At 36.4% G+C, this 24,756-nt stretch overlaps 1 long non-coding RNA gene and 1 other non-coding gene across 2 annotated transcripts in view; both read right to left on the reverse strand.

Moving 5' to 3' along the window:
• The window catches only part of LOC118496716, a 335,683-nt gene that overhangs the window by 88,264 nt on the left and 222,663 nt on the right, over positions 1–24,756 (reverse strand). The window lies entirely within an intron of this gene.
• Positions 8,767–8,905, reverse strand: LOC114507168. Its single transcript, XR_003685438.1, has one exon. It is a non-coding gene; the product is annotated as a small nucleolar RNA SNORA7 (small nucleolar RNA).

Raw genomic sequence — 24,756 nt, forward strand, 5'->3', positions numbered from 1 at the left:
GTTTTAAAGAAAATGATGTAGTTGACATATTTGGAGAACTGTGATTAGTGAGGTCATCTGTAATTTCATTATCTATAATTATCTCAATAAATCTCAAGATTGTGTAATAGCAGTTGAAGGTCACTTACAAATGTAAAGGCATTACTGTAATTCTAAAAGCTACTCCAAATTATTATATTTTCATGCTGGAAATGCAAAGTTTGTCAATACAACAGGAATGACACACTCACTCTTTCCAGAATCTGGTTCTGTAATATAGAATATAAGGTCAGAGAATTAGTTTTAAGAGTACCATCATGTCAGTTGCTTATAAGGCCTGTCCTATGAAGGAGAGTGTCTACACCAAAGAGCCTAGTCATTTTTACTAAGTCTCTTGCTATAATATCACAACATATTTATATATCAGTAAGTAACAGCTCAAATAATTTAAAAACAACTTGGGAAACTTTAGCTAGATAAATAGGAAAAGCATAACACACTGTGGAAAACTACAGAGCAGTCATGGTGGGATCTGTCCAAGGTCCCGCAAAGCCACAAATGACTGGGTGCATTGTTTCAAATGATCAACTGATGAATTAACTTTAAGATTACCTGTCAGGCAGTTTTATTGTTTATTTGTCAACTATATTATCTTTTGAGAAGAAACAAATGTCATAAAAGGAATATTGTAATAATTTCAGTTTATATTAATATTTGAATAAAATGTAAATCTACTATAATACTTTCTTATATTTAAATACATTGAAAGTATGACTTAAAAAGATTGGAATGTCTACCACAAGAAAGTATTTTCTTATAAAGCTATGCTGTTTTTTTCTCAGTTATTCCCTTTCCTTCTCTGCATTGCTCTGGAGGCCTGGGTGACTAATGTCTAGGACATATTGTCAAACTAGTGGGCTTCTGATTAGATTTTGCCTATAGGAAGCATGTGCAGCAGAACAGGAGATTACAAGGTAGGAAGGGAGAGAAAGAGACTGAAGTATATCCTCCCCATGTCTTTATTGCTTTGGCAAAATTATCAGGAACAATTATAACTTGTAAAGACTAAGACTTCCAGTGAATAGTATCTCTTTTAGGGCTCCAGCTTTCTCTGGGATCATTCCTGTATTCTTTAGTTTTTTTAATGGAAATAACTTCTTCCCTATGTTGTTATTCTCTGGGTCCTTTGAAATGCTTTGATTATGTCCTCAGACCTGCCAACCATTCTGTAAGGAAACTCTTCCTTTATAAGTGTCTTCATTTAAACTATCTGAGTTCATCTTATTTCCTGCCAGGACCATGAATGATAATGAAGATATGAAAACCATAACTGATACAGTTGAACCTTAAACAACATGAAGTTTAGGGGTGCCAACCCCTGTGAAGTCAACAATCCATGTGCAACTTTTGACCCCTCCATGACTTAACTACTACTAACCTATTGTTGACTTTCTGATAATGTACACAGTTGATTAATACATACATATTTTGCATGGATATGTATTATATACTGTATTCTTAAAATAAAGTAAGTTAAAGAAAGAAATTTCATTAAGAAAACCATAAGAAAATATTTTTACAGTACTATATATATTTATTGAAAAAATTCACATATAATTGGACTTGCCCTGTTGAAACCCATGTTGTTCAAGGGTCAACTGTATATCCAACAGAGAAAGCAGAATATTAGTAGATGAGAAGTATATGTTAAATGCCCATAAAATACACAAATTAGTAGAAAACAGTTAACAAATTCTGCAAATACATGGCTACTTTTCTGCAATACCTAGCTCATTGCACCCATTAATGATAGTATCAATAAATATTTTTTAAATATTTGGAGTTTACTAAAAACTTAGCTCAAAATTTTAGAATAGGTATTACTAAAATCAAGGATTCATTTATTTAAAATTAGGCTTATTAATTTTACACATTAGTTTTACAAACAGAAAAAAATGAGCATAAAACCAAAAGACTGCCCCAGAACGCACACATAGATGTCATTAATAAAGAATGCAACATTATTTATAGAAAAAAATTATCTGATCTCCTACTCTTTGACATTGGTTACATTTTAAAAAAATTCTTCATACCTGACAGCATTTTGATTTAAACTTCAGTGTGTTAGAAGTGTTCATAATTACATGGAGATGTAAATATACTAAATTAGAGTCCAGGACACAGATAAGAATTATACAGGGTTATACTTGTTTCCTCAATAATAATCTTCCAGCAGTAAATCAATACCCTGGAGGAGGCTGCTGGTGGATCTCATGCAGGTGCCATTTTTGAATGAAGACATAAAAATCACAATAGTGCAGCAGAAATGATAGGACAAGATTGTTGTAAAGGCCATTTTTTCAGAAATGAGTTTAAGAGTCTGGAATTTACTATTAATTTTAAAATTCAGATATTCAGAATAGGAAAAATAAGTTTCAACATAACAAATGTTAGAAATTTTGCAATTTTGGTTTTAAACTTCAAGGTAGTAACTCAATGAAAGGAATAAATCAAGGACAAATTCCTGATACAGTTCACTGAAAAAAAATAACAGCTGATAAGTATGAAAGTCATCAAAAAAATGCCACTAAATTATGATATATAAAACTATGTTTTTTCTTTTATTATTTATTTTTATTTTTCAATTACATTTGACATCCAATATAATTTTATATTACTGTGAAGTGTACAGCATGGTGCTTAGAAAATTATATATTTTATAAAGTGATCCCCTAAATAATTCAAGTATCCACCTGGGACCATATATAGTTATTACAATATTATTGACTATATTCCCTATGCCCTACTTTATAGCCCCATGCACTACTATTTGTATTACTTACTTGTACTTTTTCATCCATTCACCTTTACACACAGTCCCCCAAACCTCCTCCCATCTGTCAACCCTCAGTTTGTTCTCTGCATCTATGAATCTGTTTTTGTTTTGTTTATTTATTTTGTTCCTTAGATTCCACACATAAGTGATATCACATGTCTTTCTCTGTCTTATTTATTTCTCTGTCTTTATCTTTCTCTGTCTTATTTATTTCATTTAGCACAAATCCCTCTGGTTCCAGCCATACTGATGGTCTCAAATGGCAAGATTTCATTTTTTATGGCCAAGTAATATTCCATTGCACATATGTACCACAACTTCTTTTTTTTTAATATATTTTATTGATTATGCTATTACAGTTGTCCCATTTTCCCCCTTTTACTCCCGTCCACCCTGTACACCCTCTCCCACCCATATCCCCCGTTTAGTCATGTCCATGTGTCATACTTATGAGTTCTTTAGTTTCTACATTTCCCATGCTTTTCTTAACCTCCCCCTATCTATTTTCAACCTACATTCTATGCTACTTATTCTCTGTAACTTTTCCCTCTCTCTCCTTCTCCCACTCCCCTGTTGCTAACCCTCCATGTGATCTCCATTTCTGTGGTTCTGTTCCTGTTCTAGTTGTTTGCTTAGTTTCTTTTGGTTTTGCTTTAGGTGTGGTTGTTAATAATTGTGCCTTTGCTGTCCTTTTACTATACATGTTTTTTCTTTATCTTCTTTTCTTAGATAAGTCCCTTTAACATTTCATAAAATAAGGGCTTGGTGATGATGAACTCCTTTAACTTGATCTTATCTGAGAAGCACTTTATCTGCCCTTCCATTCTAAATGATAGCTTTGCTGGATAGAGTAATCTGGGATCTAGGCCCTTGTGTTTCATGATGTGGAATATTTCTTTCCAGCCCCTTCTTGCCTGCAAGGTCTCTTTTGAGAAATCAGCTGACAGTCTGATGGGAACTCCTTTGTAGGTGACTGTCCCCTTATCTCTTGCTGCTTCTAGGGTTCTCTCCTTCATTTTACCTTGGCTAATGTAATTATGATGTACCTTGGTGTGTTTCTTCTTGGGTCCAACTTCTTTGGGGCTCTCCAAGCTTCCTGGATTTCTTGGAAGTCTATTTCCTTTGCCAGATTGGGGAAGTTCTCCTTTATTATTTGTTCAAATATGTGCTCAATCTGTTGCTTTTCCTCTTCCCCTTCTGGTACCCCTATAATTCAGATGTTGGAACGTTTAAAGATGTCCTGGAGGTTCCTAAGCTTCTCCTCATTTTTTTTAATTCCTATTTCTTCATTCTTTCCTGTTTGGTTGTTTTTTTCTTCCTTCTGGTCCACTCCATTGACTTGAGTCCCAGTTTCCTTCCCATCACTATTGGTTCTCTGTGCATCTTCCTTCATCTCTTTTATGGTAACCTGCATTTTTTCATGTAATTTGCACCCCAAATCAATCAATTCTGTGAGCATCCTGATCACCAGTGTTTTGAACTGTGCATCTGATAGATTGGCTATCTCTTAGTTGCTCAAAAGAATGAGCCCTGGGACATCACTCTGTTTTTCTATTTGAGACATGTCTCTGTCTCTCTCTCTCTCTTTTTTTTTTTTTGGTCTGGTCACTCCTGTTATGGTGAGGGGTGGAGCCTTAGGTGTTCACTGGGGCTGGGCACCCCAGTCACTAGATTGTGACGTTGTATGTGGGGGCAGGGGTGGGAGGGAACAATGGCAGTATCTCTGCTCTCCTGGCACCTCAGCACCCAGCCCCAGTACTACTGGGACCCTGAGTTGCGTGCTCTGCCCCAGTCCACAATCGCCGCCACACTGGGTCCACCAGCCGCCGCTTGCATACTCAGGGTCTACCCACTGTGATCCTGCATGCCCCAGATGGCTAATGTGCTCCCAGTTGCCTTAGGCACCCTGTTCTCCCTGCTCTCCATTCGCACCGTGTGCTGCTCCCGGCTCCTCTCTGCCCTTCCTACTGGTCTGGATGAACCGGTCTACTTCAACTTCTTGGCTGTCCAACTTCCATTCAGATAAATTCTCTGTCAGTTCTGGGTGTTATTCTGCCTCTAAATTGTTGTTGTTCTAATCTTGGTTGTGCATGGAGGTACGGTGCGTCCACCTATGCCTCCATCTTGCCAGAAGTCCCGCAACTTCTTTATCCACTTGTCTATTGATGGACACTTGGCTATTGCAGATAATGCTGCAATATTAATTTTCCAATTAATATTTTTGGTTTCTTCAGATATATAGACAGAAGTGGAATTGCTGGGTATTAAAGTGGTTTTATCTCTTTAAATTTTTTGAAGAACTTCCCTACTGTTTTCCATAGTGGCTGCACTAATTTGCATTTCTACCACCAGTTCATGAGGGTTCTCTTTTCTCCACTTCTTTGTTAACACTTGCTGTTTGTTGATTTATTGATGATAGCCATTCTGACAGGCATGAGGTGATATCTAAATTGAGTTTTCTACCACATCAAATTACAAAGCTTCTGCATGGCTAAAGAAAACAGCATTAAAATTAAAAGAGAACTAACTACTTGGGAAAACATATTTGCCAATGATACCTCAGACAAGGGTTTCATCTCCAAAATATATAAAGAACTTACAGGACTCCACTCTAAGAAGACAAGCAACACAATTAAAAAATGGGTAAAGGACTTGAACAGACACTTGTCTAGGGAGGACATACACTTGTCTAGAGGGCCCAGAAACACATGAAAAGATGCTCAGCATCACTAGCCATCAGAAAGATAAAAATTAAAACCACAATGAGATATCACCTCACACTGGTCAGAATGGCCATCATAAACAAATCAACAAACAAATGTTGGAGAGGATGTGGAGAAAAGGGAACCTCAGTACAATGTTGGTGGGAATGCAGACTGGTGCAGCCACTGTGAAAACAACATGGAATTTCCCCAGAAAACTAAAAATGGAACTGCCTTTTGACCAGGCAATTCCACTGCTGGGGATTATACCCTAAGAGCCCTGAAATACCAATCCAGAAGAACCTATATACCCCAATATTCATACCAGCACAATTTACAATAGCCAAGTGCTGGAAGCAATCTAAGTGCCCATCAGCAAACGAGTGGATCAAAAAACTATGGTATATTTACACAATGGAATACTACACAGCAGAAAGAAGGAGCTCCTACCCTTTGAGACAGCATGGATGGAACTGGAGAGCATTATGCTAAGTGAAATAAACCAGGCAGTGAGGGACAAACACCATAGGATCTCACCTTTAACTGGAACATAATAAATACAAGAAAAAGCAAACAAAATATAATCAGAGTCATTGAAATTAAGAAGAATTAACAATAGCGAGGGGGGAGAGGACAGTGGGGAGAAGGGTTTGCAGGAACTGCTATAAAGGACACACAGACAAAACCAAGAGGGAGTGTGGAAGCAAGGGAGGGATGTAGGTTTGGGGGGGCATAAATACAGACAACTGTAATTGAACAACAATAAAAGAATTTTTAAAAAATCAAGTTTTCTTTAGAGACTGGGCCACCAGTAGACCCAGTGTCTCAGATTTAGCCATTTTACTCTTAAAAAAGGGGCATATGTCTCACTTATGTTGAAAAAACTAGTAGTTTCAAGTAGGTGAAAGTATAAAAAATAGAAAAATACTTTTAAAAAAGATGTTATTTATTTTTAGAGAAGAGAAAAGAAGGAGAAAGAGAGGGAGGGAAACATCAGTGTGTGGTTGCCCCTCCCGAACTCCCTAGTGGGGACCTGGCCCACAACCCAGGCATGTGCCCTAGACTGGGAATTGAACTGGCGACCCTCTGATTCACAGGTTGGCACTCAATCCACTCAGCCACACCAACCAGGGTGAAATATTTAAAATTCATTTTAATTAGCCTTTGGTTTGGCAGATTTTCAGCTCCACTGGCTTCTTCTGACTACTCTCTTGAATATAAGTACATGTTTCATTAAGCATTACACTCCAAATTCTATAGTAAATTACATTATTGATCACCTGGTGTAAGTTCAAAAACATTCTAAGTAACATTAAGAGGTACAATAGTTGTTTTAATCTGTACTATTATCTCCTTGGTGAGAATAGCATTTGATGAACTTACATATTTCAACTTATGTAATTTCACTGATTATGCTTTGTTGCATAACCAATCACTCCAAATTGTAGTAGCTTAAAACAGCGATAATCATCAGTGGGGCATTCAGTTCTCATGAGTTAGTTATTTAAAAAAATTATCTAAAATATCTCATTTACAAAAGAGTTGAAAACAGTGTAGTGGGTTTCTTATAACCTCCACTTAGTTTCCCTAAAGTTGTTGTAGCACAATAAAAAACTAAGAACCTTGGTGCAATACTAAACTAAACTAAACTAAACTAAACTAAACTACACTAGTGACCTAAACTAAGGACTGTATTTGAATTTCTCTAGTTTTTCTACTAATATTTTATTTCTGATCCTGATTTATGCTAGGAAACATACATTGAATTTTGCTGTGTTGTCTCAGTCTCTTCTACTTTGGGTGAGTTATTTGCTTTTGTTTTTTTTTTTTTTTACTTTCAGGACCTTGAAAAGTTTGAAAAGTACTGGTCATATATTTTGTAGAAGGTTAGAATTTAGAATTTAAAATTTTCTGATTTTTTTTCACAACAGACTGGAGTTGTGGGTTTGGGAAAAAGTAAAGTGCTGTTCTTATTATTTTATATCATATGGTACCTGCCATCAACACAACATCACTGATGTAGTTAGCCTTAACCTAGTTAAAACAATGTATGCCAATTATCTCTACTGTAGTTACTTTTTCACTTTCCATGCTCCATTTGTTAGAAGCAAGTCATTAAGTTTTGCCCAACTAAGAGGGAGAGGAGCTAAGCTCCATATTTGGAGGGACTATTAACAAAGAATTTATGCACCTATGTTGAACCACCACAGTGATCAATTAGTTTTTGATTAGGGATAGGAGAAAGTTTTTGATAGAGATAGAGTATTGCCTAAGAAAGATACATAGGACATTCAAGAGAGTAATTTGACTTCACTTTGACTATTTATCATTTTTGAATTCCTGTACTTACTTTATATGAACAGACATAATCTACATAAATTATGTGGATTCTTCCTCCTGTCATAATGATGTAACATAAAAAATTTTTAAGTGTTAGATAAGCTTTGTTGCAATGCTTAAAGATCTAAATTTTCACCATTAATTATATTTGAGAGGAATTCCAAATATTTACAATTACACCAAAAAAAAATCCCACCCCAAAACTTCTCCAAACACAAGACATGAAAGTTTCTTGTTTTGCTTTGTTATTTAGTTTCTTGGATGGAAGATCAACTATACATAACTATGATGGTCCCCAATGAATACTAATGAAGGTACCAAGAACAGGTCCACACAGTACTGGAAAAGCTCCCAGATAGCAGATTCTTAAGACTGCTAAATATAATAGCACTGAAGTTCAATTTTCTTAGCCATGACACTTATATACAGTGTAGAGCAAAAGTAGGTTTAGAATTGTGAGTATATGAAAGAAGTTTATTTTTGTATTATTTATTAATATATTTATTTTCTAATGTAAACCTACTTTTGCCCCATGTATATACTTTAGAAAAGATGAAGTGCTCCTTAGACTAACAATTCCCTTTTTTCTCTTTTTAATTTTTTTTCTATTTCCAGTTGTTAGACATTATATAACTTATTAAGTGATCATCCTGAGAAACCTTGCACTGATCTGAAACCATACATAGGCACCACAACATTATTGACTACTTTCCCTAAACTGTACTTTACATCCCTATGACTATTTTGTAACTACCAATTTGTACTTCTTAATCCCTGCACCTTTTTCTCCCATCCCCACAATGCCCCTCCCATCTGGCAACTGTCAAAATGTTCTCTATCTAAAAGATTGTTTCCATTCTGCTTATTTATTTATTTTGCATGTGTTTTTTTATTTGTTGTTGTTTTTAGCATTGTTGCAGAGTGTCTTCCAATCACAGCTACAGGGCAAGCGGGGAATGGAATGGGTATCTCTGCCAGGCGTGTGTTCCCTCCTGTCTCCGAAGCTGGCAGAATATTAGCCATTCTCCAGATGTGGTCCTGGGAGGTTAGCATGTGTTTTTTGTTTTGTTTTGTTTTTAGATTCAATTGCTCATAGATGTGTACTTATTACCATTGTATTATTTATATTTTTTCTCTTTCTTCTTGAAGAAGAACCTTTGATACTTCCTATAAATCTGCTTTGATGGTGATAAACTCCTTTAGCTTTTTCTTGTCTGGGAAGCTCTTTATATGTCCTTCAATTCTAAATGATAGCTTTGCTGGGCAATCTTGGTTGTAGGTCCTTGATTTTCATCACTTTGAATATATTTTTCCAATCCCTTCTTGCCTGCAAAGTTTCTGTTGAGCAATTAGCTGATAGTCTTATGGAAGCTCCTTTGTATGTAACTAACTTTTCTCTTGTTGCTGTGAAAATTCTCTTTTTGTCTTTAACCTTTGGCATTTTATTTGTTTTATTTTTTAAAGATTTAATTTGTTTTCAGAGAGAGGGGAAGGGAGGGAGAGAAGGAGAGGGACATTGATATATGAGAAACACATCCATCAGTTGCTTATTGTGCACCCTCAACCAGGGACCTGGCCCACAACTCAGGCATGCCCTGACTGGGAATCCAACCAGTGACCTCTTCGTTCACAGGCTGGCACTCAATCCACTGAGCCACACCAGCCAGGGACTCTCTGTGCTCCCTAGACTTGTACTTCCTAGGCTATTTCCTTCACCAAGTTAGGGAAGTTTTTCATCATTATTTTTTCACATGGGTTTTCAATTCCTTAATTTCTCTCTCTTTTTTGGCACCCCCATGATGCAAATGTCGGTATACTTACAATTGTCCAAGAGGCTCCTTATATTATCCTCATTTGGGGGGATTCTTTTTTGCTGTTCTGATTGGGTGTTTTCTGCTTCCTTATCTTCTAAACCTCTGATATGATCCTCTGCTTTATCTACCCCACTGTTGATTCCCTGTAATGTATTCTTCATTTCAGTTAGTGTATCCTTCATTTATGAATAGTTCTTTTTTATAGTTTTGATGTCCTTGTTTACACTGTTGAAGTTCTCACTAAGTTCATCTTCTTTTCCTCTAAGTTAATTGAACATCTTTATAACCACCGTTTTAAACTCTGCATCTAGTAGATGGCTTGTCTCCATTTGATTTCACTCTTTTTTCTGGAGTTTTGTTCTGTTCTTTCTTTTGGGACACATTTCTTTGCCTCCTCATTTTGGCATTCACCCTGTGTTTGTTTCTATGTGTTAGGTACAGCTGCTACATCTCCCAGGCTTGGTGGAGTGGCCTTATGTAGTAGGTGTTCTGTAGCAGCTAAAGGCATAGCCTCTGCATCCACTTGAGCTAGGTACTCCAAGTATGCCACCTCTTACCCTTGTGTGGGTTGTGTACATACTCCTGTTGTAGTTCAGTTTTGGTTGCTGTGGGCATGTCAGTGGGAGGGACTTACCCCAAGGCCCATTGGCTGCAAGGACTGGCTGTACCCACCACAGAGGATAAGCTGTGCAGGGGCTCACCCCTCAGAACAGAACTTAATTCAGTGGCACTCTCATGCCCACTGAGTCTGACCCTCAAATATGTTGCTTGTGAAGGTGGTTGGGTGGTTCTTCAACATGGTCTAAAACTGTACTGGGTGCACTGGCTCTGAGGCTTCTGTGCCAAGTTTAGCTGGAACACATGTTTTACCTGGAGCCACCCAGGATGATCTACAAAGCAATCTGCAGATGGCTGCTAGTTGTGCTGGGCTTGGAGGTGCCCAGGAGAGGCCACACCCTGCATTAAAGGCCAGCTGCCATTAGTGCAAGGCTTGGGTAAATTTAGTGAGAGATACAGGGCATGCCAAGGCCAGATGCTGCTTATTTGAGAGATTTTAGGAAAGTCTGAAGCATGAGCAAGGACAGTGCATTTGTATGAAAAATCCACTGTAAACAGCTTGGGTGGGCCTGCAAGTTGGGTGTGGTGGGGTCTCAGAGAATCACCAGGGTGGGAGGAACAGTATCAGATAGGTTGATAGAGACTCAGATGTGGTGCCTACCAGCAGGCTCTGTAAGGGAATGGCTCAGATAAGGGACAATGGCCTCTGCCAGCACTTCAGTCTGGAAGAAAGCTGCCCCTCCACCTCTCACCCTGATGCCACACGATTCAATTCTTCCCTGTATGTCCTTGGTACCTTTCAAGCTGCTGCCTCAACACTGGAGCTCAGAGAGAGTGAGTCTGAGTAAGTCCATGTGTGGACCCTTTAAAAGCAAAGCCTGGGACTCCAGTAGCTCTTGGTCCCAATTAGTCACAATTCCTGCTGATTTTTACAGCAAGAAGTCATGGGAACTTTTCTTCATGGCACCAGAACCATGGGTTGAGGGCTGTCATGGGCTGGGACCTATTGCTCCTCAGGTGGGACCTCTGCAGCTGAGATATCCCTTCTGATTTTTATCAACTACACATGAGTGTAGGCCCAGCCCATTCAGTGTCTTCATCCCTCCCACTAGTTTTGATGTGTTCTTCTTTATATCCTTAGTTGTAGAACTTCTGTGCAGGTAGATTTCTGGTTTGGTTCTGAATAGTAGCTGTTCTGTAGTTTAATTGTAATTTTGATGTGGTTGTGGAAAGATGCACATTTTGCATATACTTATGCCACCATCTTTCAGACTAACAATTCTTAATGGGTTCTGCTTAAATTTAATTTCTATTTCCATTTGACAGTGAATCAATATAACAATAATGTTGCCAGTTTAAGTGCTTTAAGTTTTCAATTTGTTTTTAATTATTCACCAGCCAATTTAATTTCCAAGTCATAAACTCTCCCACCCTCTCTTCAGAGAATAATAATTTCCTTTGAAATATTTCATTAGGTTTTTAACTTTGATTGAAAGAACATATCAAATGGAAAACATTTTATATATCGAAGTCCTATTATTCTATAAATTATCAAACTGTAGCACTTCCTTAAATCATATTTTAGCAAATATATATTTCTTTGAAGAATTATTATAGGTTGAAAAATTTAGTGCTGCTCTGATAACTAATGATATAAGGAAGACATATTTCATCATCTACTCTCAGCACACCCCTTTTACCCATGGCAATTTGGGTAGATCTTGATATTCTTTGTATCCTTTCTTACTGATTAGTAAAAATAAATCTGAAAATGTAATTAAGATGTTTACTGAAAAAGTAACAGAAATACATGGTAACCATAGAATTTAGTTTTTAAACTTTTATTTTTCTTCTTTTCTTTTTCTTGTTATGGGATGAATAAGAAAATTTTAGAGTCTATTGTGAACAGGTTCTTGACTTCCATTCAGGTAATTTTTGTTCCTCTTACTGAGTTCACCCTAAACATTTCTGTCCTTGTCTTTTAACACATCTTACTCAACCCTATTTTCTAGCCCATGGGATGCATTTCTTCTTCTGCCATTTGATGAAGCCCTCGAAATCAGAAGTCATGGTACATTCATCTTGTATCCTCGTGGTTTCCAAAACATAGTGGACACGCATTAAAAACTTGTTAAATTGAATTTTAAGAACACCTTTTCTTCTAAAAATTCAAAAGTGCATATATTGAGTGAAGAAAACTGAGGAAGCTCAGTAAGACAAAAAGAAAAGTTTGATCTATAAGGTAGGTACTTCTGTTATTCCCATTTTCAGATGCAGAAGTTGAGCCTCAGAGATTTTAAGTTTCCCAAGAATGTGGCTTCAGTGTGTTTCTTAACTACCACGTGATAGTGTAAAGGATTGTACACTGCTTGCCAGCAGATTTTAATGAAGCAGCTAAGGTTAAAAATCACAAATGTGTGACAGCCAATTAGGGTAAATTTTTTTCTCATCCATTTATTGACTTATTTATTGTGTGTTTAATATTTCCTTGCCAAATATAAGTAACTATATTTGTTACATATTCTTCAGCTGTCTAAAAGCAGAAGCAGAGGAAAAATTTGGTTGGATTTAAGATTGGTATCAAAGGTATATTGAGTGCAATGACTATGTGGTCAAGGAATTGAGGGTGTTGTTGCAAATCTTAATGAAATGATTGACTGATCAGGTAGAAAATGAAATTATCCAGGAGATACTGAGAGTCCAGAAAAATTTAAAAAAAAATGAGTGGGGCTGTATGTACATCTCATTCAAATTTTAAAAAGAAGATGAATAATAAGAATAAAGAAGAGGATTATTATAAGAATGGTTTACTGTCAATTATCATTTTTACACATGGAGATTATTTAGATAATGGCAAAGTTCAGGATGCATCAATATAAGGAAATTGCTAAACTGAGGGGAAAGAAACTGTGACAGCATCACCCTTGATATTCACCCACCAGGGGAGGAGATGAGAAAAACAGAGGCTCTGAGCCTGGTGCATTTCTCCCTGCCCCCAAATGTAAGGAAGTGACCTGGAGGCCATGGAATTGACATGAGACTAACATCACAAAAACACATGAAAATTGTTAATGTTTGTTGGTAAAAACCAGTTGAAGCTAAAATCAATGAAATCATTTAAGAATTTTGATTCTGCAAATATTTTATTCCTAGTATTGTTTTGAATAATATATTAAAGTTTTTTTGTTTTTGCTTGCACTGTCTAAAGTAACATTTTTTCTTATTTATATGAAAATATAATAAATCTGATAGGGGACTCAAGACTTAGAAAATTTTAGCTTAAGGTAAAAAATTATAAGTCTAGCAAGTAATGTGTATGTTAAAGCTTTTGTTTCAGAAACTACAGATAAGGCCCATTCTGGCTCCTGGGAAAAACAGCCGACCTCCTCCCATGACTAGAGATTACTGCCTGGGGAGAAGTTGGAGGCATCTGGGCCTTTTGTGTTCTGACCACCCTGCTTGGGAACAGCTAACTGCCCAGAACAGGAATGTTGCAGCTTCTGAATCTCCAAGCCCTCACCACACCTTGTTTGTCCTCCCCCATCCATCCACCTTATAAAAGACCTGACCAGGAAAGAGAAGGGAAGATGGTTTGTTAGGGTATGAACCCACCATCTTCTTGGATCAGCGGCCATCTGAATAAAGTGCCCATAAAAGATTCAATTGCTGTCATTGCTTATTGGAATTGGTAGTGACAGGCATCCTGAACACCAGTGTCTTTTCCAGTTACGTATTTATGGTGTTTTCATAAGTGAAGGACAAATCCAAATTAAGTCTATCAGCATGTTTATCATTTTAAAAATGCCCATAATTTTTTTTCTCTGCCTTCCTTTTTGAAAACCAAATATATGACCTTCCCTGTTTAATGTCATGGTTAAGAGCATGGATTTTAGGACCTCATTACCTGGGTTCAAATCTTGCCTCAGACATTTACTAGATGTCTGACTTGGGTAAGTCACTTAAATTCTCTGATCCTTTGTAAACTTATCTGTAAATGAGGTTAAAATGATATTACCTGCCCCATAGACTTTTGTAAGGATTCAATCCATAAATACATGTCTCACATTGACTAGCATACAGTAAAAACTGAAGCAATGCTGGATATAATTTTTATAGATATTTTTATCAGAAGTGCCAGAATCCCTTTAGTCATTTAAGTTTCTCTTCTCTGGATCTTCATCAAGTTCATTAAATCTCTTGGAGGGAGAGTATACAAAATGCACATAGTATATGTGCCAGTGAACCTTGGAATAGCAATATTTTCACTTTTCTTTTTCTGTCTCTTTCAAATGAAGCTTAGGAATTTGTTGGCTCATGTACCTTAGCAGGACACTGAGCTAACATTTTCAAGGACTAGTCAAAATGACTCACTGATTCCCATGCTGCATTTTATAGCTCAGACCTTCTAAGTTTTACAAATAAATCATGGCATGTTTTCCTTCCTTAAATAAATTATCTTAACATTTTAATGCAATGCTGTTGATTTCCCATGTTGAACTATTTCTATTGACATGTCTTAGAGGAGATGACTTCTACTATATAAAAGAAAACAATACTCTCTGCACACTTGTTTGTTCTAGCTGATTTATAAACATATAAGACATGTCTCTATCAATCTCTAGACCACTGAACAACCAATTGTTTGCATGTAAGTACTTTATTCTTTTTTCTTCATTTTTATTTAGCAAACATTTATTGAGAAGTTCAAGAAATGTTCTTAGTGGTGCAATTTAGCATGGGAGATTACCATATAAACAGTTCTCCAATCCTTCAAAACTCAATAAGTAATATCCACTGATCCTCCTGGTCCAGACATGTTTACCCCCACCTAAAACAAGTCAAGACTATGCTAACTCCACCCTATTTCCCAGAGGATACAGTTAGTGGCTACTTGGTGGCTCAATCTTAGGACAGAGAAAGCCCTAGTGAGGGAAATGCTGAGGGTGATACCAGTTACTGACCTTGAGTTCACCAATCAGTTACCAAATAAGGCTCTGACCCTCACCCATTTGTAATCTGTAGGATAGAATATATCTGCAGTTCCTGCACTGGGAACTCTTTCAGTTCATACTGTAGATAACAATTTGCCCCAGCATCTCCCTTGAAACATGATTTTACTAGAGTATCCTAGTGGCAAAGTGGATAGGCTCTAGCATGACTCACATTCTCCAGCTCTGGGTCTCTAGGACACTGCTCAGTCTCTTTGCTTCAGAGGATTATATGCTGTGCTTTACTGACTTATAATAAAGATAAATAATATAATAAATATAACTAGAGTGTAGTTACATTATTTCACATGTGAGTGAGAAACCAGGAGTCAGGACTTCTTTCCTTTATTTTCCCACTTTAAGAAATGAATTATGTGGTGGTGAATTCAATACAATGTAATGTTTAAAACTCTAACCCTCAGTATCATTATCTGAGGAGTGAGTGTAATAATTGCTGCTGCAAGCATTATTGTAGTATAGGGGGAATAGCTAGCATGCAATATATGCTATTAGATTATCATTCCCTTATAATGTCAAGGTTTTTTTTTTACTTGATTTCTGAAAAGTCATATATCATGGCAGAGTGGAATGCATAGAACTTCACATTTTTTCATTCTTAGTTTCTTGTCTGTTAAGCAGAGGAATTGGGTAAGATGGTGTCTAGGTATGTAGATAGATAATGTTATTGTGTTGACATTATGGAGTAGACATAATGCACAGCCATAATGTGACTGGCAGCAATGCCTATTAGCATAGTTCCTTTCTCAGTTCTTTATAGGACAAAGGCATCACTTCTTACAACATATCAATAATCATCCTTGGAAACTTTGTAGATTCTCTCTATATAAAACTGCCCTCAACAGCAACCTCTAACAAATGTACAACATTGTTATGAAATATTTTTTTTCCTTTTAAAAATTATTTTATTGTTCAATTACAGTTGTCTGCATTTACCACCCCTCCCCGACTCTCCCCCACCTCAGCCATCCCCACCTCCCTCCCTTGCTTCCACCTTCCCCCTTGGTTTTGTCCATATGTCCTTATAGTTGTTCTTGGAAACCCCTCCCCTTCCCCCCATTATCCCCTCCCACCCACCCTCTGGTTACTGTCAGATTGTTCTTAATTAAAGTGTCTCTGGTTATATTTTGCCCACTTGTTTCTTTTGTTGATTATGTTCTTGTTAAAGGTGAGATCATAGGGTATTTGTTCCTCACCACCTGGCTTCTTTCACTTAGCATAATGCTCTCCAGTCCCATCCATGCTGTTGCAAAGGGTAGGAGCTCCTTCTTTCTTTCTGTTGCATAGAATTCCATTGTGTAAATGTACCATAGTTTTTTTTTTCAAATTTTTTAAATTTTAATCATTGTTCAAGTACAGTTTTCTCCCACCTACTCCCATTCCAGCCCACCCACCCAACCCTCCCCCCTTCCCCCCCATTACCCTCCACCCCTAGTTTTTGTCCATGTGTCCTCCAAATTTGTTCCTGTAAACCCTACCCATTCCCCCCTGAAATTCCCTCTTCTCTCCCCTCTGGTCACTGTCAGACAAAAAACCACACACAAGGCATAGTTAATAATTAATTCATGTTTGTATGTGTGTATTAAGACATGGAAGTTCACTAGCTATTAGGGAAATGCAAATCAAAACTACAATGAGATATTACCTCACACCTGTTAGAATGGCTATTATCAACAATTCAAGAAATAATGAGTATTAGAGAGGTTGTGGAGAAAATAAGGAACCCTCATTCACTGCTGGTGTGAATGTAAACTGATAATAGCCACTATGGAAACAGAATTGAGGTTCCTCAAAAAATTAAAAATGGAGTTACCATACAACCCAGCAACCCCTCTTATGGGTATCTACCCACAAAATTTTAAAACATTTATTCACAAAGATATATGTACCCATATATTCATTGCAGCATTATTCATGGTGACCAAGACATGAAATAAACTTGTGTCCTTTAATAGATGATTGGATAAAAAAGATGTGGTACATATACACAATGGACTACTACTCAGCCATAAGAAAAGATGAAACACTGCCATTTGTGACAACATGAATGGATCTTGAGAACATCATGCTAAGTGAAATAAGTCAGGCAGAAAGAGTCAAGAGTCATATGATGTCACTCGCATGGGAAATATAAAACTGAAAATAACAAATTAACAAATAAGACAAACAAACAAATACTCATGGACACAGAAAGAGAATGGTGATTACCAGAAGGCAAGGGGATAGCAGGTAGTACATGGGGTCAAATACATGGTTATGGAAGGAGACTTGACTTTGGGTGGAGAGCTCACAATACAATATAAAGATGATGTATTAAAGAATTGTACACTTGAAACCTATATAATTTTAGTAACCAATGTCACCCCAACAAATTTAGTAAAAAAGCACAAACAAAAGATATAGGAATCAAGACATGTGCTAAAATATAAAAAATATGAAGATGTGCCTATGTCCATAAGTATGGAATAAAAGAAGCATGAGTATTAAAATGTTAGTGGTTTTTGGGGGGTGGTAGCATTGTGAGGAAGTTTAACTTTATTTGTACCTTTATGGATGGGATTTTTAAAAATTGTGCAAGAATTACTTTTATGACACAAAAATTAATGTTATAATGGACATTGTATAGTAGGTGTCCTGAAATTCCCTGACCATATGCCTTTTTGTGAAGAAACTTCTGCTAGAATACTACTTCTGATCTTTTTACTCACTCCTCCCATGGCACAAGAGATGACATATCAGTGCTTGATATGAGGAAGAAGTGAAGCACACTCAGATAGGTGTCTTTTTTACTTTTGGGTGGGCCTCCCAAGGAAAAGGCCACATGCTAGTCTGCATACTGCCGTGAGGTCAGAGTCCTCCCTTGGGGGAGGGGAGTTCATAGCTACTCGAGGGCCTGTGTGTGTGAGTCTGGCAAGCCCAGTTGGTTGTAATTCTAACACCACCTTCTCCAGTCAGCTTTAATGTGAGACTATTACTTCTGATTTCTCTCTCTCTCTCTCTGTTTGAGTGCCTGCACATATGTGTATGTGTGTATGCATGTGTGTATATGTGCACTGAGCTCAGGAGAGTAAGAAGGAAGTTATTTATTACTGCTTCCCTAAAACTGAGAGAATTTGCTTTCTTGTTGCTCTTGTTTGTCAGCTTATATTTACTTCCCTTCTCTGTAGTATACCTAGTTCCTTTGAAGAATTTCCTCTTCTCCAATGGTACAGTGTTGGAGAGGCATGATGAATCCTGGAAGCCAGAGAGGTCCTTGGAGCCTCTTCTGTTAGGAATTTGAATCGAGTCAAGAAACCATGAGCAGAAGACACGCTTAGTGTAACACATTCATTCTAGGACAGGGGTGTCAAACTCATTTTCACCAGGGGTCACATCAGCCTCATTGTTGCCTTCAAAGGGCCGAATGTAATTTTAGGACTGTATAAATGTAACTACTCCTTAACAGTTAAGTGAGAGCTTGGTGCTGCCACCAGGTAGAAATAAGGTGCCAGGCCAGATAAAACAAGGTGGAGGGCCGGATTCGACCCACTGGTCTTGTGTTTGTCACATGTTCTAGGGCATTGGGTGCTTCAGTCACACTTTTCCTGCCACCAAGAGCTCTGGAGTGTCTGAGTTCCTGCCTTTTCTGAAACCAACTCTGTTGCCTTCCCTTCAAACTTGTTCATTTTCCTAAGATCCTTCTATTAAATTCCTGGTATGCTTATGTTACACAGAGTTAGTTTCTGTTTGCAGCAAGAAAATGAAAAGGTGAACAACAATAAAATAATTTTAAAAAAAGAAAATGAAAAGGAAGCAATTTTTGCCTGAGTTATGAGTAGATAAAATTCAATATGTACAAATGGCTTTAGTGACAACATGAATTATGAAACATAAACCAAGTAATATTAACATGAATCACTTTGTAATTAGTTTATGACTAGAATCAAATGAGTTACTATGAGTTGTAAAGAGATAATAAAAATATTATGACACAATATTATTACACATGCAAAATAAAAAAAATTATTAGAATTCCTAACCTGCAAAAACAATCTGTACATGACACATGCTACTTAAGGTATTGCAGCTATGGCATATCTAAATATGTAGGATGTAAATTTTCTCTTAGTCTGTTTCAGCATTTGTAAAAAGGAATACCATCTTCCTTAAAGTGTCATGAGTTAAATGAAATATCTATTCAAGTTCTTCAGAGACCCTCTGTAAATTATGAACCAAATGTAAAAGCAATTCCACACTATTTCCCACTGACAACCAAAGTCAGGTAGGTTTATGCCCTTGTTAAGCAGAAAAAGGGGACTGATATCTGAAATTATTAAGATCATATAAAAGAATATAGCTTTTTAAGTCAATTTGACAACTTCCTGATAATAAATAGATGAATTGTGTTTTCTTTTAATTAAATAGAAGCAGAAAAGTCTTCTCAGTGTTGGAAAAAATTCTTTTCAACTATGTAAATGCACAGTAAAACTCTTCCACGTTTCATTTTTGGTGTCCTTCCTTCAAAAACCATATTCAGTAACTATTGAGGAAGTTTATTCAGTAAAAAAGAACATGATGATACAAGATAATGAGGGATTATACATTTACAGTAGCATCATTATTTCTAGTCAAAATATGTAACTTCCCTTCCAGGCCACTGAAAGCAAATGAGCTAGCAATGGGAGCTGCTTAATGCTTTCAAATTGTCAGAAATGGGTAACCTTGAGGCAAAGATGTCTCCAAGAAATCCATGGACCACCCACATCCAATTTACTTGAAGTTAACTTTTTAGTATAGTAGACTTGTGAAATGTTCTCTAGCCCCCTGATTTATTAAACTACAATTTCTTGAGGAGTAGAAAACAGGAAAGAACAATTGTAATAAACATCCCATGTATTTTCATGAGCATCAAAATTCACCTGTGATTGGCGTTATTGTTATCACCGAGCAGGGAGAAGGCCAAGTAGAGCCACTATGTGATGTTGGAAGAGTTGTACACTGAACATCTTCAGAGGGTGCTGTTGATATCACAGTGTTGACATACAGCAGCTCTGATTTCAAAACTTAATTCATACCTTATAATGGCCAAGAAGTAATTACCAAAGTAGCAACTGAGAAAACCCACTACATTTGCACTTTGCAAAGCCTTGCTTATCAATGTCATTAACTTTGAGATGTATGAAGGGTTGCATTTTGATCTACCCCTTAAATATTAAGTAAATTATCTATATCATTTGGAAAATTCATTTTTTTAATATTTATCTGATGGAGTCTGGGCTTTTAAAGAGCTGAAAAAGAAATAAATCCTTTGTTAAAAAATTTGGGCCAATAAGTATTGATCAAGCAATTTTACCTAATGAGAATTATTAGTCTTTAGTCTTTGGTTATTTAGCATACACTTGAAAGATCTCTGAAGAGAAAAAAATCTACCTAAAAAATCCATTTCTGGGACTTCCGGCAAGATGGAGGCATAGGTGGACGTACTGTACCTCCACACAAAACCAAGATTAGAACAACAACAATTTAGAGGTAGAATAACACCCAGAACTATTAGAGAATTTATCTGAAGCCCTGGCTGGCGTAGCTCAGTGGATTGAGCATGGGCTGGGAACCAAAGTGTCCCAGGTTCGATTCCCAGCCAGGGTACATTCCTGGGTTGCAGGCCATAACCCCCAGCAACCACACATTGATGTTTCTCTCTCTCTCTCTCTCTCTCCCCCTTCCCTCCCTAAAAATAAATAAATAAAATGGTTAAAAAAAAGTGTCATTTAAAAAAAAAGTGGTTTCACATTATTAAAAGTAGCCAATGCTATAGTTAAGTGATGATCAGGGTGAGTGGCTCCCAGGGCCACAATGAGAACTGCAGCATCTCAACAGCAATTTTTTCACATCTAATGCTAAGCAACATGTCTACGGTTTAAACCCAAACTATCTAAGCCCCTCCGTTATCTGTATGTTGATGGGATACTTTCAGTATTATAATCTAAAACAATATTGCTTTGGGAGGTTAAAAGTGAGTATCACCTTCCTTGGTGCAGGTCATCCACACTGGCTCACATTGCACTCTGAACCCATCAGTACTGCCCTAATATCATCTCCTCACCCATATTTTATCCCCTTTTTTCATGCTGTTTGTTTATTTAAATATCTTTTTTCATCTTTAGTCCTGCAAACATGTCAAGTTCACCCTTCAAAGAGACATTTCCTTTATCTTGTAATTGACTTGTGTTGGAAAGTCTCAAACAATCAAATAGTCCTTTACTGAAATGCAGTACTAGTTATCAGACACAAGATGTTGTGTGTAATAGGCAAGAAAATTCCAGGGAATAAGTACTGTTTACTTGATTTCCACAATATTTACATGTATTTTTAATTTTAAAATGTGTAGTTTTTTAATCACATAGGTACTTATATATCAAATCGTTTGTATATTTTGTCAGAGAGAATAAGCACCATGGTGCCATAACCTCATTTCATACTTCTACAAATAAACTATTGTATTTAAATATTGCTATGAATATTATTATATTTAAATATATTATTACAGAAGAAAGTTAAAAGAAAAATGTTGTCTTACAAAAAATTGATAATTAAAGGAAAAAGAATATAGGATGCTCAGAAAATGACCCTTTGTGATGGTAAAATGTTCCTACAAAATCAATATCAAACTAATAACAATCTCTTATAATCATGTTTTCTAATGAAAATAGAACTTACAGAAGAACAGATTGAAAACCTAAAAAGACTATGTTGTGTAATAATTTTCCTATATAGGGATAAATATGAAAATAAATAGAAAAAATCATGTGTTCTAACATCATTCATATAATCAGTGCCTTCTGGGTAATTTCAGTTATGATCCATAGAAACAACTTTATCTTTTATGATGTGAACTGAGTTGCTGAGAGCACTTGAAATAGAGAAAGAGTTTTATTAAAAATTGGCGAAAATTTTAGATCTATTTCAAGGTGCATTATGTTCCTGTTGAAAATACTGACAATTGATGGAATTCTTATAAGTCCCATGTGGTTTCCGTGAACTCCTGTGAATTTACACAAATTCATTTTGGTTCAGTGATGATGGATTAATACCTAATATAACAGAAGGTGCACATGCCTTTGATCTCACTGTGAATGGGCCCATCATTCACTATCACTTTACTTCCCATTTCAATGGAGATGCTGGAAGCTAAAGGAGAGGAAGAAATGGCTTTTTCATTTTTTTCTTTGTTAACTTGAGAAATTCATTTTTGGTCTATTGAAAGCTAAAGCATTAAGTTACTAGGCCTTGGGCCACGTCTTTTATCTCTGTTCCAAACTTCCCCTGTTATTGACTTTCTGCTGGGATTTCTGGGGATGAGGCTTTGCACTGTGTGACTGAGCAAAACCTCCAAAAGACTGCTGCATGGGAGGTCTTCAAATACTGACTGCTAATGCCCCATGCAGTGCACCTAGGGTCAGACCCCCCAAATTCGAATTTCTAACAATTTTCCAGGTGATGCTGATGATACTGCTTGGGAACCACATTTTGGTTACAGCATTGGTGAATGAACTAATCTGTGAATTTTTATAAAGTGCCTTTTATTTTCATTGTTATTATGATGAAATCTCACCACAAATCTATAGATAAAATTAGACAAAAATATACTACATTAGCTTACAACATAAGTCTTTGAAAGATGTTTTTATCTGAAATATGAGCATAGGATTGAAATTATGTGGCACCTACAAAAAAGCACATCTTTGTTGAATGGATAAATGAGGAAAAGGAAACAATTGGCTACCAGTCTGAAACAAAAAGAAATGCAACAACTTCCAAACTCTTTCTACAAGTCCAGTATCATAATTCCAAAACCAAGTAAAAATAAAACAAAAAATGGAGAATTACAGGCCAATATCTCTGATAAACATAAATACCAAAATCCTCAAGAAAATATTGGTAAATCAAATACAGCAATATGACAAAAAGATAATAAACTATGACCAACTGGGCTTCATTCTAGGGATGCAAGTATTATACATAAACAGAATGAAAGATGAAAATCACATGATCATATCAACAGATGCAGAAAAGCATTTGATAAAACTCAGGACCCATTTATCATAAAAAAACACTCAGCAAAGTGGGAAAAGAGGGAGCATACCTCAACATAATAAAGCCCATATACAAGAAACCTACTGCCAACATCATACTCAATGGGCAAAAACTAAAAGCATTTCTCTTTAGATCAGGAACAAGACAGGGATGTCAACTGTCACCACTCTTATTCAACATAGTACTGGAAGTCCTAGCTAGTGATCAAACAAGATTAAGAAAGAAAAGGCATCCAAATTGGAAAAGAGGAAGTAATGCAGTCATTATTTGCAAATAACGTGATATTATACATAGAAAACCCAAAGGCTCCACCAAAACTACTAGACCTAATAAATGAATTTGGTAAAGTAATGGAATACAAGGTCAATGTTTAGAAATTGATGGCAAGTGCCATCAGAAAGAGAAACTAAGAAGACAACACCATTTACTATTGCAACAAGATAAAAATTAAGTATTTAGGAATAAACCTAGGCGGTAAAAGACCTTACTTGGGAAACTATAGGGCACTGAAGAAAGAAATTGAGGAAGATAGAAATAAGTGAAAGCACATATCATGTTCATGGATAGGAAGAATTAACATCATTAAAATGTCCATACACCCAAAGCAATCTATAGAGCCAATGCAATTCCTATTAAGATACCAACAACATATCACACAAATCTATAACAAATATTTGAAAAATTTATATGGAACCAAAAATGACCCCAAATAGCTTCAGCAATCTTGAGAAAGTAAAACGAAGTTGGAGGGATATCACACTATACTACAAGGCCACTGTAATCAAAACAGTCTGGTATAGTACAAGAACAGACACATAGATCGATGGAACAGAATAGACAGCCCAGAAGTAAACCCATGTCTTCATGGTCAATTAATATTTGACAAAGGAGGAAAGAGCATAAAATGGAGTAAGACAGTCTCTTCAATAAATGGTGCTGGGAGAATTTAACTGGTACATGCAAAAAAGTGAAACTAGATCACCATCTTATACCATACAGTGGAATGAACTCAAAATGCCAGAGAAAAACACAGGCAGTAAAATTTTGGATATCTTGTGTAGCAATGTTTTTATTGATATGTCTCCTCGGGCAAGGGAAGTAAAGAAAAAAAAAACAAATGAGACTACATCAAATTAAAAAGCTTCTGTACAGCTAACCATAATCAATATGAAAAGGAAACCAACTATATTGGAGGACATATTTGCCAGTGATACATTGCACAAGGGTTTATCTCCAAAATATACAAAGAACTTATATACCACTCAATATTGGTAAGACAGATAATCCACTTAAAAAAATGGGCAAAGTACCTGAATAGACATTTCATCAAGGAGGACATACAGATGGCCCATAAACATATGAAAAAATGTTCAACATCACTAGCCATCAGAAAGATGCAAATTAAAAGCACAATGAGATATCACACCTGTCAGACTGGTTATCATTAA

Source organism: Phyllostomus discolor, chromosome 9 (assembly GCF_004126475.2).
Source record: "Phyllostomus discolor isolate MPI-MPIP mPhyDis1 chromosome 9, mPhyDis1.pri.v3, whole genome shotgun sequence".
Taxonomy (NCBI): Eukaryota; Metazoa; Chordata; class Mammalia; order Chiroptera; family Phyllostomidae; genus Phyllostomus; species Phyllostomus discolor.